The sequence below is a fragment of the Silene latifolia genome, chromosome Y (assembly GCF_048544455.1).
Source record: "Silene latifolia isolate original U9 population chromosome Y, ASM4854445v1, whole genome shotgun sequence".
In the NCBI taxonomy this organism is placed as follows: Eukaryota; Viridiplantae; Streptophyta; class Magnoliopsida; order Caryophyllales; family Caryophyllaceae; genus Silene; species Silene latifolia.
Genome location: NC_133538.1, coordinates 377,068,276 through 377,085,741, shown reverse-complemented (window position 1 = coordinate 377,085,741; position 17,466 = coordinate 377,068,276). Strand labels below are relative to the sequence as shown.

Genomic DNA, 17,466 nt, shown 5'->3' with positions numbered 1-17,466 from the left:
GGACCGACCTTAGATCTTATGTTGGGTGAACTCACGGTATGTTTTATTTAGCTGCCTCTAAATTTTGTATACAGTGACTGCTCGGGGGTATGTTAGCTACTGTAAGATTAGTGAGATCAATAAATTTGAGTACCATAAGATTTGAATCATATCAGTTCTATGTTTGTATACAGCTATATATATACATACATATCCTTGTAGTCTTCGTCAATTGACCTCTAACTTGCAAGCTAGCTCCTCAAGATCAGATTAATGTTAGTCTTCAAAACTAGCGCCGAATTATGTTAGAAATTCTATGTGTTCAAATGCATTTGTTGGAAGTTCTGTGTATGTTTTATTAATGGTGATACATTGAAATTCTTTGTATCTTCATCATCATTAACCCACTGAAAAGGCTCCCACTCAAGATGGATTAAGGGCACAAGACGTGCCCAACCTTTCTCTTGCAATTATTGATTATGTTTCCAAATACCTATAACAAAATACTGTATATGCAGGTAGTCCTTTATTCTAAATCTTAATCCAGTATAAATAAATGTTTATTACACCATTTTGCCTTCATTTCAATGATGCGCTCAGAATGAATCTATCTTTACAGACACCAAATCAAGAGCTACTGAATATGGTTTGTTGTATATTTTAGGGTGCGTTCAATGTCATTGAAGAGCGTCATGATTGGTGTCTCCAAAAGTTGGGTGAGTTGTGGAGAAAATGGAAATGTACCTTGCATCGTAAGTGGATGTATGATGAGACTGGAGCTGTCCAAATGACACCACCATCCTTGTATAAGCAGATAACTCAAGATCACTGGAACGCGTTTGTGGCATCTCACAGTACTGAAGAATTTAAGGTAATATTTTCATCTTTTTTTCTCTTATACACATTAATTATTTTATGATAATATAGTATCTCAAACAATTTTCTTCTTGTATACTTCGTACTTTTTAATAAGACAATAAGTAAAAAGAACAAGGAGAATGCTGGTAGAAGAAGAGGGAAATATTATGGCTCTCGAGCAGGATATCGAGGGGTTCGAGTTAAAGTCGTAAGTTGTTTGTATTTATTTTATATTATAATTGACTTACAAGTTAAAAGCTAGCGTTAACTTTCACGAACTCTATTGTTTTTGTTAGAAAAAAGATTTAGCTGCCAAGGGAAAACAAGTGGAAAAAGTTGATCGATATTTAACTTGGCTAAGGGGTCACAAGTCTGACAAAGGGGACATGACTGATTATGTTAAGGAAGTCGCTTTGAAAATTGTAAGTTCAAGATATCTGTAATTTAGCATCTTAGCTTTTTTATGTTAAGGACATACTTTTCTTTGCTGCTGGTTTTGGTTTTTATCGCTTTTTCGAGGGCGTAAAGTGCGCTTTTTTGCTGCTGAAATCGTCTTTGTGCTGTTTAGTTTTTTATCGCTGTTTCGCTGCGGTTTTTATGGCTCATTAGCTACTGTTTCTTGTTTTGTAGGAAGCAATAGAAAAGGATGTTGAGGCTGGTGTATTTGTGCCCGAAGGACGGGAAGACATACTCGCTAAGGCAATAGGCAAGCCTGAGCATCCTGGCCGTGTGCGTGGAGTTTCTCAAGGTATATCCATTACTGAGTATTTTGGGAAGGGACCAAAAAAACAGACACGAGAAGAGTTGTACGAGAAGATAAATTGCATGCAAGTGAAAATTGATGACATAGAAAAGATGAAAGCGATGATGATGCATTTTTGGCAAACTGGTGAGAAGCCAAGTCCTGAAGTATTAGATGATTTAATGAAAGGGGTATCTATGAGTACCGAAGGATCGAGAAAGTCAACATCTATGAAGGGGTCTCATAGTCAATCACCACAACTGAATGAAGAGCAATCACTACAAATGAATGAAGAGCCACTCCGACAGGAGACACCCAGTGAGGAGACACCACGAGAGGAGGTTTATCGTGCTCCCAAGACCATTATTCCGAATATTTCTGACCCACCACCAAAGCAGGTTTTATAAGCTTTCGTTTAAGACACTAATTTCAATTTCAAAGTAATGAAAATAGTTTGAAATTCAGTATTAACGTAAATGTTTAGGCCTGGAGAGCTTGTGTACTATCATTGCCAAGCAAATCACCAAAGATAGTGGCTTCAGGATTGGTATACCTATCCAGAAAAGACGAATTTGTTACTGTTCATGGCATCTCCCTTCGTGATGGGTTTAGAAAAGTTTCAATCAAGGAGGTCTATTCTGGGTCAGAAAATGCTGATATACAAAGTGTTCGTTGATGATATGATGACATTGATACAAGCTAAGGAATCATTTATTCAAAGGGGCCGCAAAGTCATATTCATGGTCCCGATAAGGTAATTAAGATTTCTAGTATCTTAATATAAAATACATTTAACATTTATGTCGTCTATCAACTTATTTATGGTAATTTAAATAAACATGAAAAAGAATCATCAAGAAGAAAAAGCATTACCAAAAAAGTCCAAGCCTCAAAAGACTTCGCCCTTGATTCCACCAGCAAACACTTTCCTTGGTATAAAAGTTAGTCGTGAGTTTAAGCAAAAGCAGAGGACTATGGATTTGAAGTTGTTAGAAACCGAGGCTCGGGTTTTAAAGGCAAGCGGGACAATGATCAATGTTGAGATTGATGAACATATATTACACAATAAACAAACTTGCAGCCTTAGTTATGAAGAGCTTGTTCATTTGTTAGATGAAGCTGAGATTGGTGCCTCTCACATTACTCTTTTTATGAGGTTCGCTGTTTTCTGTTCTTGATTTACAAGACTTTTCATTAATTTGTCAACTAATTACTTGCCTTGCCTTGCCTGAATCATTCTTGCAATAAAATTGCAGATTTCTATTCCTTTCTAAATGGAAAAAATTTCACAAGTAAAAATGACTGTTTATTTTGATTTTATTTACCTTTTAGTAAAACTCATTTCTTATTGTGGTAGGTATTTGAGTGATGTTACCGAGACTATGCGAAGTACGAGTTCATATGGATTTTTGTGCCCACATACATTATCCCCATATTCCACTGTCCAGAATGAAAATTCTCGATCTGATTATATTGCTAGCGCCATGACATGTACCGGATGTGGTAGAGGTCGGACACTTATATTTGCTCCATATGTCGAGGGGTAAATATAAACTTCTTTTCATAGTATTATAATGATTATCTTATTCATTCACACATAATTAAGTTGATATGTTAATTATTTTTTTCCAACTCACAAAGTGAACATTGGATGTTGGGTGCGATCAATCCATTTGAAAGTATAGTTTATTGGTGTGATCTCTTTGGATATGAGGAGCCTCGTCAATTTTTCGTGGATACAATTACTAAGTATGTCTTTTTTTTTTTGCTAATATGTAAGTAGTTGTATTATTCGTAAAATGATGGAAAGTTGCAGGACAGCAGCAATAATGCCAAGTTTGGAATGTAACTAGACCTAGTAACATGGGTACCAAATACTATACACACAAGCATTCATGACGGCTCTTAGGATCCTGCATTGGAGCCTTGTTTTCCTGGATTTATGCCTGTTTAGTTTGAACCCCAGCCATTCTTCCTTCTTAACTAGGATTGCGATTAACCTCAAGAGTTTCTGCTTTTCAAGTAAATAGTATGCACCCGTTGGACCATAATTTATCTGGCTTCGTATAATTACTAAGTATGTTCAATGATTATGTGATCTTGTTTTTGCTCTTATGCTTGAAATTAAAATTTCATTGACTAAAACGGAATAAGTTCTATCAATATATACAGGGCCTTTAATAAAAGGAACTCTATAGATCTACTTGCCGGATATGAGGCCAAAGAGGTTGTTTTGAAAAAGATAAAGGTACTTCTTGTGTGTCAATATTTTAGTGTTTTAACATACTTTAGTTTTGGTTAATTTCACTTATTGAGTAGTGTGTGTATTTATAATGCGAGCTTGTATTTTAGTGCCCTATGCAGCCCTTTGGTACCGTCTTATGTGGATATTATATTTGTCGATACATGCTGGAGATAATCAGAGGACGATATGTTAGTATTATTCCAAATGTATGTTTTTGCTTCTTTATTTAAATCATTACAACCTATTTGTTTACTTTCATTTAGACGTCATGGATAGAATTTTTCTCACATATTTTCTTTAAATTTGTTTGCAGTTCATGCTTAAAGCCCCAAAGTCATATACACTTGAGCAAATTGATGAGGTGAGGGATATATGGGCCAACTTTGCACTCCAATTTAAGCCAAAGATAAGCGATGATTAAGTTTAGCTTAAGTAGGTTAGGTTTGTTTTACTTTCCTTGTTTCGTAAAAGAACATTGAACTTAGAAATATTTATGTACGCTAATTCAAAACTTGTAGCTAGAATTTGTGGATCGGAGATGTATGTTGCGGTTAATGTAGTTTTTGGAGACTCTTTTGGATGACAATGCAAGATTTTACGCTATTATTGTAAGCTATATAGCTGATTTGAGCCATATAGGCTGGTAATATTAAAAATAAAATTCTATATAAAAAAAAATAGCATGTACAAAGACGTCGGTTTATTTAATAACCGTGCTCTATTAATTCAAAATTATAGCAGTTTGCGCGGGAAATTTTAATAAAGAGAACGGTTCAATATTTGGAAAAAGAACGCAAAAGCAGAACGGTTATGTGTTTAACCGTTCTAAAAGGGTGTACAAAAGAGGACGGTTATTAATTGAACCGTTCTGTTTAAGTTATCTAAAGAGCACGGTCAGATTAGCAGCAACCGTTCTCTTAGGAAAAGAGGACGACTAACGGGAGCACGGTTCCCGTAGTGATATAAGGACGGTTTTCAACCGTCTTCTTTCCTCTGTTTTGTAGGTATAGTTGGTGTTTTGATGAGCATACATGTTAATGTGTGAGGATCGACGCGATATAGAGACGTAGTAATAATCGAGTTATACCCCGTGATAAATACGTATTCATAAAACCGAGATGAGTTAGAAGTTATCTATGAGATTTAGAGTTTCGAACCGCGGGTTAAACCTGGCGCTTGACCTTTGGGAGGCTCGTAGGGGTACCCGTAAAGAGACTTCTAGAGAGGTTTCTAGATTGGGATTATAACAATGGCATAAGACGATATGAGATTTGATAATGGATTTGCAATAGGTAAGAGAGCGGGTTGAACCTGAAACATAGTCATTTGTGGAATTTAGTAACGAGCGTATAAGACCGCAGTTTGAGGTTTGATAGTTGAACTTGAGTCGTGTCACACTTTATTTATCGTTACTGACATTTGTGTGTCTGCGTAATTGTCACCTATCTCTTTTGGGTTGGCCTATGTCGATCCATATGATGTCCTTTGGTCATATGGGGAGCAGATTCAGTACAGGTTGTTTGGATAGCACGTAGGAGACGAGACGAGCTTGATGAGTCACGAGACGAGTATAGTTGGCTAGAGAGTATAGTTGTCATGAGTTGTACTTTTATTCATTTAATTACGTTTATGTAATTCACTAAACATTATGTTTATTTATAAAATTTTCTTTTATCGAAGTTTTGAAACACTACCTCGGGAAAACGAGATGGTAACGCTCCAATTATCTTGGCCGGATAGTTGGGGTGTTACAAATACGAAACACGAGGCAAAAAATAAACAAACAAATGAGAACTCAAATATGAAGTACATAGCACCATTTCATACTTTCCTAAGATTAATAAACATTATATTTCATATTTACATGTTACTTAAACATAGTGTAAACAAACGATAACAAATGAATTAAGTAACACGAGGCAAAACCAAAACAAACCAAAATCGAATCACCCATAAGCATATATAAGTCAACAAGGGAATATATGGGTCATGATACAAATAATAAGCACAAACAATCATCATACACAATGGATATACATTTATAGAACGTGAAACGGTAAAACATTTGCCATTTACTCATACGGACTCCGAATCGAGTGATTCAAGTGGCTAAACCACTTAATTTTTAAATGTTGATGCATCTGTCATACTTTTAGAGGTTCTGGATTTAACATTCCGTCTTGGTGTTGATCTTGTTTGGTGGATTGTCTTGGTATTGCGTTTGCTAGTGAGCGTTATGGAAGTAAGACAGTGTTGGCAACACTTACGTTGTGGGTATTCGATAATACTATGGAGTTAGTATTGAGATATTATGTTGTAGTTGAGAAGATATCGTGAGCCATGTTGTGGAATTAAGCGTGGTTGGTGGAGTTAGTGTTAGGTGTCTATGTTTTATAGGTTGGGTTGGAACTTCGGGGACGAAGTTATTTTTAAGGAGGGAAGACTGTAATACTACTATTTTCTAAGTCTGTTACTCGACCGAGTAATACGTCGTGTATTTATGGTCAGGCTACTGTCCAGGAATACTCGGCCGAGTATGGTAATACTCGACCAGTAGGGGATACTCAGCTGAGTATAATATATACTTGACCGAGTACCCGGTCTGTTACGGGTTATTTTCGCGGTTTTGATTAAACTGATTAGAGATTATACATAAGTCGTTTATTAGTTTCTAAAATCATTTCCTCCAAAACCTAAACGACTTCTCATTCTCCTCTAATCATCTTCATCAATTACAAGGCAAAGGTCGTCGATTGTGGGTTCTAGTATCTTTTTCCGTGTCAATCGCCGTAGTAAGTGTCTTATCCTTGTTGATCTATTGTTGTTCTTATAAGTTAGCAAACCCTAGGTTGGGCTAATTTGGGGGTTTAGGGTTTTGGTCATCGTATGTGTTGTTGATTGTTGATTATCATTGTTGTAGGTGATGAAGTGTTACTCGTTGTGAATTTCCATGATTGGCTGTGGCATAAAATATTACAAGAAGGTAGGGTTTCTCTACTCGGTTTACTGTTAATTGATTTAAGATTGTATTGTGATTGTTGTACTATTGTTATTGTGATTATCTGCTGATTGTTGAATTGGAGTTGGGTGTTGGAGTTGTGATGCTTAATGGTGATGTTCGCGAGGTGCGTCCTCGGCTGAGTTGAGTCACTTGTGGGATTGGCTTCACGACCTAGTTTTGCACTCTATGAAACCCGCCACGGGAGGGCATGTGCACATTAATGAACAGGGTTATCGCTCAATGATGAGAGGGGCTTAGGTGGGCAAGATTGTGGTCCCCCACTAGCACGGCTACACACTTTAGTGTGTAGTCGGTTATATGATGTGATTGGCAGTTGGAGGTGGATGGTGAACAGCTGGTTATCTTTTCGTACTTGTCTTATTTTGATTATGCAGTAAACTGACCCCGGTAATTGTTTTAAAAACTATGGTGATCCATTCGGGGATGGTGAGCAATTATTTAGCAGGTATGAAATGGATTGCGCGAGGGATAGTTGGGATGGAGTCATCACGTGCCACTAGAGTCTTCCGTTGTGTCTTGAACTTATATTTCTTTCAGTTGGTTTGATATTCTGGAACAGATGAATTTCACTTTTCGGTTATGGGTTTTGGATATGTAATCACTTAAACTTATTTATCTAAAGTATGCTTCTTTATGGTCAATGTGATATACATTGCCTCGGGTAACCGAGATGGTGATGGTCTCTTATGCTAGGGTGGTCCTGGTAAGGCACCTTGGTATGTGGGGGTGTCACAAAGTGGTATCAGAGCGATGATTATGGAACCTGAAACCAATGAACAAATGAACTTAGGGTGTCTAATAAAAATGAACCCGGATAGGAATTGTTTGGAGCTACCGCAAAGGTTTAAGAGACGTCTCGAAACCGCAATGCTGCCGATACAACTTTAAACCGGTCACTATGGGGTGTCATGGGATCGCTATGTGTTTACTTATATTTATATGAATATGTTGAATGGGTGTTATGTGGTTGAATGGAGATGTGGTGGAAAAGATGAAGGTGATTGTTTGTGATAACATGAATAGTACGTGGTTTGGATCGCTACTAGTTTACTATTATTTATATGCATATGATTGGATGAATATGGTGGATGAATATGTTGGATGAATAAATTATATGAATGCATTGTATGAATATGATCGATGAATTGGTTTGAAAACATGAAGTAAGTAATTGCATGAGAATATGAAATCTATGTGAAAAACATGTTTATGTGATGGAAGCTAAGCGGATTTTCTACTGTTTCTATGTTATTAACATGTGAATAGGGGATTTATGTCGTATATTATGTTATTGTTTTTACGTAAAGTTATAGAATAAAAGCATGTGGGTAGTACATGATTGATAAGTTGAATATTGTATAAGCATGATGGGTGCTATTGTTTGGTTTTTGTAGATAGTAACATGTGGTTAGGAATACTGGTTTTATGTGTATTAAGTTGTTTTTGTTTACCTTGTTGTTGTTTAAGTTGTTTGGAAGCAAAAATTTAGTAGTTTTGTTGTCCGATTATAGAGAGGTTGTCTTTAAAATGTTATAACTTGAGATGTATATATGATTTTGATGTGATTCTAATTGGAGTTGATAGCTTGTTCACTTACAATTCTAACGATAGGTCACACGCCCAAAATGACCAAGTAACGAGTGAGATATGACTGTTTTACGAAACTGGACGTGTTGCTGAGAACTGTGCCGGTACTCGACCGAGTACGCCATACTCGGCCGAGTATCTTCATACTCGACCGAGTAACCCATATTCGGCCGAGTAATCTTTTCGTGATAATCCTGTTCAGCTTCTGGTCATGTACTTGGCCGAGTAGTCTAATTACTCGACCGAGTATCCTGTACTCGGTCGAGTACGTCATGCACTCGACCAAGTATCTCTGTTGGCGGTTGTTTTGAGTCGACGGCCACGTTCTTACATATGTTTTGAGTAGTAGGTTATGTGCACATGTACATTTTTGGTTTTAAAGCGTTCTTTTATATCTGTGACGGTCTTGATACGTAAGTTACCTGATGCTATGATGTAGAGAATGCGGACTTATGAGGGATATGTGTTGGGTAGGGAGGACATAAGTTATCTGTGGTTGTGAGTGATAGTGGAAAGGGAAATGAAAGATTGAAGAGCTTATCGAGGCAGGGAGCATGTCTTTTGAGATGTGGTGAGTGATATAGTCGTGTGTTGAGTAATATAAAAGTAACTGTATATGGGCGAGGGTTATGTAAGTGTAAAGAAACGTTAGAATGCAAAGATTGAGATAAGGGATGCGAATAGTGGCAAATCTGGATGTGTAAGGATTTATGGAGGGAGGCTGTTAGGATTGTGTTGGTTAAGGATATATGTGATGGAAGGTCGTTATAAAGGGATGGAAACGAATGGTGTATAGTGAGATCGAGTTAGGCCGCGATGTGTAGATAGTGGTCGAGTTTGGGAAATTGGATTATCAAGAGGTGAGCCTAGTGTGTAATTCTTTGGGAAATAAACGGTATGAGGTGAATTTTTGGTTTTCTAAGGATACGAAAGGGAGATACAACTTATTGAAGAGTAACCGTTAGTTGTGTAGTCTTGATGGTGACTAGTGTGAGTGAGTAGTATGATGGGGGAAATCAGTGATAAGACAGAATAAGAAGATATTGATATGAATTAATGAAATTTGAGTTGTGGAGCAACAAGAAGGTAACCGGATTACTAAAGAGTTAGGTAGAAGAAGGAAGGAGATGAATTAATTGGGAAGTAAGTCGAGAGAACGTTGACCAAAGTTATGGAACATGAAAGTAAGAAATCATGGAAATGTACGATAGCATCATGAGAGAGTGAAAGTTAATGGTTATATAGGAGTTCGGGACGACATGTTAGCCGTGATTCGAGGTATTAAGGGAATAAGAAGCTGGTAGAGTGTTTGCACGATATGAGATTTTGGTGGAGAGTTAGGTGACGATACGATAAAGGACAGAATTGGAAAGAATGTTGAGGTAAATTTTGTTGGTGGATCTGGTGTTCGTTATTGGGATGAGAACCAGAAAGAGTAAAGGATTGTTATATTGAGAAGTGATAGTAAGAGAGTAGTCACATGATGGATGGTGGTGTCGTATTGTTGTCACTAGTGGTTGAGGATGATGTTACATAAGGAAGTTAGTTGTTCTAAAGGGGTTAATTTTATGGACGCCTGATTGGTATGTATGGTTGTGAGGGGGTATAAGATTGGGCATGATATGTGTAAATATTTGTGTGAGGTTCTGACCTCATGAGTCATAGTATGGATAATATTGATAAGGTTAGTATCTATGATTCCATGTAATATGTTGCGTTGTGATCTAGTAAAGTGGTTTTAAGAAAGTCTTATGATCAAGAAAGTTGTACTGAGTTAATGTTATTGGATTGTATAAGTTGCGATGACTATCGATGTGGTTGTTGTGCCTTGTGTGGCGATCCGGGCACGGTAATTCGTGTTTTGATACGAGTATTTTCGCGCTGCGGTGCGGCTGTTAGTGGCGGTGATGCGATCTCGTCATCGGTTCTGGTGGAATAGGCGGGATACTGAGGAGACGAACTTTCGAAAGTATATATCAGTTATGTAGATTGTTGTTTTGTTTACTGCTGTTGCCTGTGAGTTTCGGTTTGGACATATAGACTGTTGTTTTGGTTGCTGATGTTTCTTACCAGTGTCGGCTTGGGAGTGAGGATAGAGTATGATATGAAAGAGAGTTGGGTATGTTTACGTTGTTGTCATGGTATAACAATATTCTGTTAATGGGACATAATTGTGAGAGGTTGTTAGTGTACTTTTAATCTTGTTTAAGATGAGGTGTTGCTGGACATAGTTGTGGTAAGGGAATTGTGGAACATGTGTGGTATTGAACTGGAAATTGCAGGTGGTTTATAATCTTTTGATTGGGACTGTGAGTATGGAGTATTAGGACTTAGTATCATGTTAAGTTATGGGTAAGTTTTGTGGTAATAAAAGAAATGAACTTGAGAAGCTAATGTGAGTGTGTGTAACAATTGTGGATCGTGAGTTATGATCGTGGAGATGAGTGTGTATATATATAGAAGTATGTCATTTTGCGGTAATGTTAAAGAGTTAGGGTAGTGGTTATGCTGAGAATTTTATGGTATAGGGTATATAGAGAGCAGAATGAATTGAGGTATGATAACTGTTATAGAAAGAGAGCTCTGGATATAGGAATGGTTGTAGGTGTTGAGGTTATAGTGGGTTATTGTTGACATGCGGTGGTAATAAGGATTATGAGAGGTATAGCAAAGGACCTAGTAATAGTGAGTTACGAGGATGAAACATTTATCTTAAGAGGAGTAGGATGCGACAAGAGAGTTTGATGGTCATACAGGTTGCAATTGGAAGTTTGAGTGCTGGTGTAGAATAAGGATGGATTTGTGTGATGGTCGATTTTATTACAGGTAATGGTCGTGTTTGTAGTAGTATGATGTTAGGAGTGTGAGTAAACTTCGATAGTGTTAGTGGATTGGGTAATGATGTTTATGTATATGAGTAAACTCCGAGGACGAAGTTTTTTTAAGGGTGGTAGAATGTAACATTCCATCTTGGTTTTGATCTTGTTTAGTGGATTGTCTTGGTATTGATTTTGCTAGTGAGTGTTATGGAAGTAAGACAGAGTTAGAAAAACTTACGTTGTGGGTATTCGATAGTACTATGGAGTTAGTATTGAGAGACTATGCTGTAGTTGAGAAGATATCGTGAGCCATGTTGTGGAAGTAAGCGTGGTTGGTGGAGTTAGTGTTAGGTGTCCATGTTTTATAGGTTGGGTTGGAACTTCGGGGACGAAGTTCTTTTTAAGAAGGGAAGACTATAATACTACGGTTTTCTAAGTCTGTTAATCGGCCGAATACGGCTTACTGATACCCGTCGTGAGGTGTCAAAAATAAATTTATAATCTCCAACTACAACTATAGCTAGCAGCAGTCGGGTCGAACCACAGAGAGGCAGACGTAATTTCTAGTTGTTTAAATTCGGTCTAAGGTAACAATAAAGTGGGGGGTTGATTGGATTTGGTCTACAACTAATAGAAGTAAAAGAAATGTAAGCTAATGAAATATATGAAATCAAGTATAAAAAGAGGTACTAGGATGGTCGGTTCGTTATAGTTTTAGGCAAAGATACTAAACAGTCTAAATCAAACACATGAGGCGGGAAATAAAGAGGTCCTCTCGGTCCACTCTTAACAAATAGCATCTTTCGATCTCGCTATAGGTCCCTAATATCAATAATACTAACTTTCGTCCTGAAAAGTGACTACGGTCTAAACTTTACCTATCTTTCGATCTCAGCATAGTTTAGTCATTTTTAATTGGTGATCTAACAACTGTCCCTATCTCTCGATCTAATGGGTCAGTCAAATCCTAAACATTCAACTAGTCGTGTGCACTCGATTCGTCGAATAAAGAATTAAAACAATTAAAACGAAAATAAAACCTCACGTGGTCAGTCGATCGACCAGGTATGGCAGTCGATCGACCAACACGCGAATCAGGCCGTGTTCATTATATTGCCGCCTACACTATAATTCCCCTACATCCTAGCACAAACTATTTAGCTACTCATGCTAAGGGCGGTAACAGCAATAAAACTAATAAGATAGACAGAAGAATTCATGCTTGAAACGGTAAAATAAACAATTAACAAAAGATGGCAATTCGGCTTGGGAACTGATCTAGCAATTCGACAACTATGAACGAAAATAAAATATCAGAATAAAACCGGAGAGTACCGTGTGAATTGCGAAGGAAAAGAACAAAGCCGAATGGCAAAGTGAATTGTATTCAATACCGAAAGTAATCTCGAACCCTAATTATTTCTAAAGAACTATATGTAAAACTTTATGTAAATTTCTGAATGATTGTATCTGTCGAACTAGGTTACGTTATATAGAAAGTATACGTAACATAATTCCTAAACCTAATATCTTATGGGCTTGATAAATATCGATCTTTTAATTCTCGTCTGGAATAGCGTCTTGGTCGATCGACCGAAGTGACCGGTCGATCGACTGAATAGCAGTGTACAGTAGCCTCTGGAACCCGATGGTTGGTCGATCGACTGAAGGTAGTGGTCGATCGACTGCTTTAGCTGCTACTTGACTTCTATAATCTCGTGGATTTGTCTTTTGGGCCTTGGATTGCGCACCAAGCTCGTTCCTTAAGCAAATACTTCACGTCAAATGCAATGCAGGATACTCGGGGACGGATTTAGCTCGATTTCCGCTGGATTCTTCACATTTCTGCAATAATGTACAAAAATACGGAAGTAGACGGAAATAGGGAGAAATGTAGCATGAACTACATGAATGAGCTCTGAAATGCGTGTAAAATGGGATGTAAAACATCATATAAAAGACACGCATCAATAAGCATGATGGGTGCTATTGTTTGGTTTTTGTAGATAGTAACATGTCGTTAGGGATACTGGTTTTATGTGTATTAAGTTGTTTTTGTTTACCTTGTTGTTGTTTTTGTTTACATGCGTGTAAAATGGGATGTAAAACATCATATAAAAGACACGCATCAATAAGCATGATGGGTGCTATTGTTTGGTTTTTGTAGATAGTAACATGTCGTTAGGGATACTGGTGCTATTGTCAGGCTACTGTCCAGGAATACTCGGCCGAGTATGGTAATACTCGACCAGTAGGGGATAATCTGCTTAGTATACTCTATACTCGACCGAGTACCCGGTCTGTTACGGGTTATTTCTGCGGTTTTGATTAACCTGATTAGAGATTATACATAAGTCGTTTATCAGTTTCTAAAATCATTTCCTCCAAAACCTAAACGACTTCTCATTCTCCTCTAATCATCTTCATCAATTCCAAGGCAAAGGTCGTTGATTGTGGGTTCTAGCATCTTTTTCCGTGTCAATCGCCGTAGTAAGTGTCTTATCCTTGTCGATCTATTGTTGTTCTTATAAGTTAGCAAACCCTAGGTTGGGCTAATTTGAGGGTTTAGGATTTTGGTCATCGTATTTGTTGTTGATTGTTGATTATCATTGTTGTAGGTGATGAAGTGTTACTCGTTGTGCATTTCCATGATTGGCTGTGGCATAAAAGATTACGAGAAGGTAGGGTTTCCCTACTCGGTTTACTGTTAATTGATTTAAGATTGTATTGTGATTGTTGTACTATTGATATTGTGATTATCTGCTGATTGTTGAATTGGAGTTGGGTGTTGGAGTTGTGATGCTTAATGGTGATGTTCGCGAGGTGCGTCCTCGGCTGAGTTGAGTCACTTGCGGGATTGGCTTCACGGCCTAGTTTTGCCCCCTATAAAACCCGCCACGGGAGGGCATGTGCACATTAATGAAAAGGGTTATCTCTCACTGATGAGCGGGGCTTAGGTGGGCAAGATTGCGGTCCCCCACTAGCACGGCTACACACTTTAGTGTGTAATCGGTTATATGATGTGATTGGGAGTTGGAGGTGGATGGTGAACAGCTGGTTATCTTTTCGTACTTGTCTTATTTTGGTTATGCAGTAAACTGACCCCGGTAATTGTTTTAAAAACTGTGGTGATCCATTCGGGGATGGTGAGCAATTATTGAGCAGGTATGAAATGGATTGCGCGAGGGATAGCGGGGATGGAGTCATCACATGCCACAAGAGTCTTCCGATGTGTCTTGAACTTATATTTCTTTCAGTTGGTTTGATATTCTGGAACATATGTATTTCACTTTACGGTTATGGATTTTGGATATGTAATCACTTAAACTTATTGTTTGTGATAACATGAATAGTACGTTGTTGGGATCGCTACTAGTTTACTATTATTTATATGCATATGATAGGATGAATATGGTGGATGGATATGTTGGATGAATAAATTATATGAATGCGTTGTATGAATATGATCGATGAATTGGTTTGAAAACATGAAGTAAGTAATTGCATGAGAATATGAAATTCATGTGAAAAACATGTGTATGTGATGGAAGCGGATTTTTTACTGTTTCTATGTTATTAACATGTGAATAGGGGATTTATGTCGTATATTATGTTATTGTTTTTTCGTAAAGTTATAGAATAAAAGCATTTGGGTAGTACATGATTGATAAGTTGAATATTGAATAAGTGCTACCCGTCGTTGTGAGTACCAAAAATAAGATTTATAATTTCCTATTAAGACTAACCTAGGCTAGTGGTAACAGGGTCGAACCACAAGGAGGCAGACGTAATTTATAGCTGTCTAATTATAGTCTAAGGTAACGATTGTGGGGGTTGAGTTGAATTGGTCTATAGCTAAGAATAAATTAAGACAGTAAACTAAAAAGACGGATTTAAAAAGATAAAGAAGGGGTACTAGGATGGTCGGTTCATTAAAGCTTCGGCGGCAGCATACTAAGTCGGTCTGAATCAAACACAGGTGAGGCGGGAAATAAAGAGGTCCTCTCGGTCCACTCTTAACAGATAGCATCTTTCGATCTCGCTACAAGTCCCTAATATCACTAATACTGACTCTCATCCTGAAAAGTGACTAACGGTCTAAACTATACCTATCTTTCGATCTCAGCACAGTTTAGTCATTTTAATTGGTGGTCTAACAACTTTCCCTATCTTTCGATCCAATGGGTCAGTCATAAATTAAGCATCTAACTGGTCGCATGCATTCGATTCGTTAAATACAACATTAAAATCAATTAAAACGAAAGGTAACCTCACGTGGTCAGTCGATCGACCAGGTATGGCGGTCGATAGACTGACACGCGAATTCAGTCCAATTTAATACTACGCCGCCTACGCCATAATTCGCCTACATCCTAGCACATACTATTTAGCTACTCATGCTGAAAGTGATAACAACAATAATACTAGGGCATAAAAGTATTGAATTCATAATTAGAGCGGTAGCACAAACAATTAACATGCAATAATAAGATGGTTTCGGGAATCTAACTAGCAATTCTATACTAATGACGAAATAGAAGTAAACTGAAATAAGGCAGAAAAATACCGAGAATCACAGGAGAACAGTTACGGAATGATTAGAAGTATGAATAAAAAACCGATGCAATCAATATCCCAAACCCTAACTATGATATTCTAAAATTGAATGTGAAACTTAGATAAAAACTGAATGCTAAACTGATGATTCTAGGTTACGTTATATAGCAACTAACGTAACCTTATTTCCTAAACATAACATAACTTTGGGCTTCAAGATTCACGGTCTTTTAATTATCGTCTAGAATAGAAATTTGGTCGATCGACTGCTAGGACTGGTCGATCGACTGATCTTCAGTAAACAGTAGCTTCTGGAACCCGCAAGTTGGTCGATCGACTGATGGCAGAGGTCGATCGACTGCTTGAGCTGCTACTTGACTTCTATAAACTCGTGGACTTGTCTTTTGGGCCTTGAATTGCGCACCAAGCTCGTTCCTCGGGTGAATAATTCACGTCACATGCAATGCAGGATACTCGGGGGTGGATTTAGCTCGATTTCCGCTGGATTCTTCACATTTCTGCAATAATGTACAAAAATACTGAAGTAGACGGAAATAGGGAGAAATGTAGCATGAACTACATGAATGAGCTCTGAAATGCGTGTAAAATGGGATGTAAAACATCATATAAAAGACACGCATCAAACTTCCCCAAACCAAACCCTTGCTTGTCCCCAAGCAAGAACTAGACTCGATCTAATGACCTAATGGAACGAGTTCAATCTCAGAGCGAAATGCAACATGTAAAGCCTAAACCAATTTAATGCACAACCAACAATCAATTAGCAAATGAATCATGCAAATGAGTTATGGAGCCGTTAAAACTACTGAACCGTCAACTGTAGAGACTTATCAAATTGGACTCTCACGGGTCGCTCATACCACTTAATAATCACAGGTGAGTATATGTAAGATAGAAAGAAGTAAATGTAATGACTCTCACCTAACTACGACCTATAAGTACATGCCTGCAGTCTAATATGAAAGCAATCTCTACAACCGTACATACGCATTCCAACCAACAAGAGACCATGACACATGCCGAGGTATATATGTGGATATGTGAGGTATGGGTAAGAAGAGGCAAAAACATTTATGGAAAAGTGGAGGTACAGGTGATCAAGCTAGTACCGAAACGGAACCATATGGCAACATCCAACTTCTTGCTTAAAAACAAAAGGAACGGTGCTATAGCAAGCACAAATCTCACAATTTCCAGAGATAAAAGTAATCAACTAACTCCCCATAAAATATGAATAATACATGGGAGCAAAAATTGCCAAAAGATAAAGGCTTGAATTATGCGAATTTGATTTCTTTCTCTTTTCCACGAACATCAGTCGATCGACCAAAATGGGCAGTCGATCGACTGCTTAAACAGTACAGAACTCTTTTTTTTTCGAATCATTTTTTTTTTCATCTTTTCTGTTTTTTTTTTTCTTTTCTATTTCTTTCTTTGTTTCTTTCCTTCCTTTATTTCATCTTCCCAATAACGTCTCAACAGAGCATATGCAACCAAAAATGAGTAACAACCCCAAGAACACAGACTACTAGCTTGACCAAGGACAGGCTAAATGTAGGATGTAGTAATTAGGACAAAAAGGATATTTTTGGAAGTGTGGTGTTCATGGGCAAAACGAATAAGGGGAAAGCTCTAC

At 37.6% G+C, this 17,466-nt stretch overlaps 1 long non-coding RNA gene across 1 annotated transcript; it reads left to right on the top strand.

Moving 5' to 3' along the window:
* The first annotated feature begins 3,751 nt into the window (after positions 1-3,751).
* On the top strand, positions 3,752-4,343 carry LOC141634109 (uncharacterized). The gene is made up of 3 exons (XR_012538835.1): positions 3,752-3,827; positions 3,932-4,030; positions 4,138-4,343. It is a non-coding gene; the product is annotated as an uncharacterized LOC141634109 (long non-coding RNA).
* The last annotated feature ends 13,123 nt before the right edge of the window (positions 4,344-17,466 follow it).